Raw genomic sequence first — 4128 nt, forward strand, 5'->3', positions numbered from 1 at the left:
CATAAACATTTTAAAAATAAAAAAAAATTAAACCGATTCAATGATTGATTTTTGTCCCAATTTTCAATTTTTATCAGTTTCAAGCAGTTTCTAATTCAATCAGTTCAAACCCTTTGTTTGGACTAGTATGCAGTCGACCTTGATCCAGTTGGTCTGATCAATCAATCTAGTTATGTTTCAAAAACAGTGGTCAAATCATCAAACCTTAATATGTTGTATTATACCTTTTATGTTATTGTTATGTTGAGCCGCCTCTCTATCATAAATCCAAAATCAAATTGATGATCCAATGATCAACTTTCACTTTGATTTGGATTTTAGAAAAAATAAATTAGAGCGGAAGCATTTGAAAGTTATTTATATTAAATATATGAATTTAGTCACTACAATATTTAAAAAAAATTATTAATTTATTTACCATTGGAATTTAAATAATAAAAATTTCCATTTAGAAAAATGTGATTCTATAGCGACAAATTTTAAAATGAGGTCCAGCACACGTGCTCTCTCGACTACATTGGACTACAAAATGAAAATGAGAAATGAGAAAGGCAGGATGACCTTGCACGTGATGGGGAAACTAGGAAACATGTTTCTCCATTCCCATGTCTTTCTCACTCTCTTCAATACTACCATTTATTTTATTTCCTACCAACTTTTTTTTTTATTATTACAAAAAGAAAAACCAGACACAACTAGAGTGGTTCAATTTTAAACATTTTGACTCCATTAGTTTATATTTCCCTCTACTCTAATTTCATCATAAATAATTAACTATTTAAATCAACGCATGATGAAACCCTAAAACGATTGAACTCAAAAAATTTATTGAATAAATTAAAATGATCAAATTCGAAATAACCTAAATCTAAAATGAATCAAATATACGACTTTTGAAATCGAAGGAAAAAAAAAGTTAGATATAGGGAATTGAGCAAGAATTCATGTGCAGATAATTAATGGTGGATTTGGAGGAAGGTAAGGGACACACTTCTCTATTCTCTCCGGACATTGTATTGCATGGGTTTCCATTTCTTATTTTGTTTTAAAGTCAATGCCTGTGTGGATGGTCTGCTATTATTTTTAATGCTCCTATCTATACATTCTTTATTTTCACCCACAAAATACTTTAAAGAAATATTCACAGGCTGCTATATGCTATGCCATCAGCTTTTATCTATGTTTTCCATCTATATATTTTAATTTAAACATCATACAAATGTCACCTATTTATTTTATTTGGTATAACTATAATCAATTTAAGATTCTAAGTAAAATAATAAATTGGGTCCCTTTTAAAAAAATTATATAAAATATAATACAATAAAAGTTGAAAAAAATTTTGGAGCTCTAAGAGATAAAGTATTTATGGTAAAAAATTGAAAGCCCTAGACATTTAGTTAATTTATTTTAGTCTGAAAATTCTTTTTTCTCACATTACAAGCTAAAAATATATACTTTTGGGCCCTGGGCGACTGCACTCTCAAACAACCTACGGGTTCGTACCTCACTATAATTTGAACTCAGTTTATTCTTAAAGAAAATGAATAACTTGAGATTATATTTGTATAATTAATATGATTAAAAAGTATAAGTTACACTATAGGTTAGGTTCTTGTAATATAGATTATTTAAGAATAAATTAATCCTTTTATTACAAAATTAAGTAAATTAATCCTTACACGTGTGTGTTTTTGTTACCATATAACAATTGCAAGAAGGTGTAATTAAACTTTTGTGTTTTATAATTAAAAAAGAATAAAAGATAAAAAAAATATTAAAATCATCAAGTACTTGTATCCATTAATTTAGTGAAATCCTCTAACTACAATTGTTAGTGGAATATGTCATACATATGTTATAAGCAATTGCAAGTAATAGATAGACAGGTTTGAGCTAGTTCGGATCAAACTATCTTCAAATTTGGATTTTGCAAGCTCAAATTTAGTCTTGCATGTGTGAGTTTCAACATTACATATAGTAATTACAAGAAAATGTAATTATTATTATTTTTAATTACAAGGAATTTTATTTCTTTAAATACGTCTGCCATATAAAATATGATCACATCTTAATTTTTTACGTTATGTTTGATAGTATAAAAAAATTCAAATAATTACATAATTAAAAACGTCTAAAAATAATACTTCTCATCCCTCTATAATAATTGGAGCAAGTAACTGGATTGCTCCAGTTACACTAATTTATCGTGATTCAATAATTATAAATTTTTAATATTATCCAAATATATTATACATGTGTAATTAGAAGCATTATCTATCTAATAGTAAACATAAATAAGAAATGGAAAAGAAAGTAGAGTATTAGAGAGAGGGTTTGAGAATGGCAAATGAAGCTTTATCTAAAGTAATAATCATGGTTTGGCACTAACATTAGCCAATCTAATTAATCCTTAGAAACCACTTTATTTAACTATGTTAATTAGAATTCATGTTCAAGCCTCCAACTAACCCCATTTGTTATTGAGTTCAATTTAAGGTTTGCTTTCTGTGTTGAACTTCCATTACTTAAAGCAACAAACATCTTTGAGCATTTTTCTTCAACCCCTTTAATTACTACATTTGTTTTTTTTTATATTTGGATTCCAAGTTTAAATTTAAAAGCTCTATTTATTTTAATATAAAAGTTTTTACGAAAAATACTTTTATTTTTATTTTATGTTTATTTCATGTAAAAAATTATGGTCAATGTAAAAGGTTTTCTAATCAACGTAAAGTTACTTTCTTATTCCCGTAAAATGTCTTTACCAAAATTTTTTTCGTAACACATTTTTCAAACTAATAAGGCTCTGTTCACTGTAACACCTCCATACTCAACTCGAACATTTGGCCAAAACACTAGGATGTTATATTCTCTACTACATTCTTCACTTATCAAATATTCTTTTTATAAATTTTCATAAATTTTCAATTTAGTCCATTTGGTTATAAAAGTTCAATATTCACTACTTAATCATATTAAATCAATTTTCTTTCTTGTTACACTTTAATCACATAATTTATCTCAACATCTTGTTTCCAATATAAAATTCCTATGTATTTCACTTCTATTATTTCATCCACATATTTTCTCAAGTTTAACAATTTAATCCTTGTCATCATAAAAATTTCACATTTTTCCACAATTTCACTTTTACAATATTTTATGCATTTTTCATCATATCATAATTTATTTATTTGTCCCTATTGCCATGTAATTTATTTTTCATCATATAAGCACTTTAATCAAATAATTCATTATAATATCTTATTTCAAATAACAAATTTTCATGCATATCACCTCTCTTGTTTCTATTATAAAATTTACAAAGTTTACAATTTAATCCTTAACATCATGAATATTCGTTATTTACTATAATTTTACCTTAACACCATTTTATAATCAATTCACTACTTCATTTAAACTCTTTATCATAAATCTCAAATGTATGTTTATTTAATTAAAAATAACTTTTATAAACATTTTCAAAAAACCTACCAAACAACAAAAAACATTTTACACAGATTCATCCAAACACCAGAAAATATTAGCTTTTTCAGAAATAATTTTCCGAAAATCATTTTCAGTGAAACATACAGAGCCTTAATGTCAACTAAAACTTTAGATAGAAATCTTTCATTTTGGTTAAAAAAAATCATCAAATAACACTTTGTAACTTAATTTAGTTGATACATATAATCATAATATTAAAAGATAAAAATTAATATATTTAAGGTTTCAGTTTTAGTCTTAGTAACCCATTCCTCTTTTTCTATTGTATATAATATATATACACAGATTCATGATCACAAATACACAATTTTGTAAATAAAATTTTGTAGTGGGATCTAGGGGAAACTTGAAGTATACTTTGTTTCCAAAAGCAAGTTTAAGGTTGTCTTACAAGTTTTATATTTATGTATTGCCTTTTGAAGTATACTTTTATGTATTGTCTTACAAGTTTTAAAGTATAGATTTGTATGCCAATCATAGCAAGAGTGATAATGTGTTAGTGTTAGTGATATATAATTTCAACAAGATCTTATTGCTATTTATTTCACCACTTTTGAATACACATATCTCCTACATTATTAAATAATTGCAAAACTGTAATTGTAAATGCACCTA

The sequence above is a fragment of the Gossypium hirsutum genome, chromosome A09 (assembly GCF_007990345.1).
Source record: "Gossypium hirsutum isolate 1008001.06 chromosome A09, Gossypium_hirsutum_v2.1, whole genome shotgun sequence".
NCBI classification, from domain to species: Eukaryota; Viridiplantae; Streptophyta; class Magnoliopsida; order Malvales; family Malvaceae; genus Gossypium; species Gossypium hirsutum.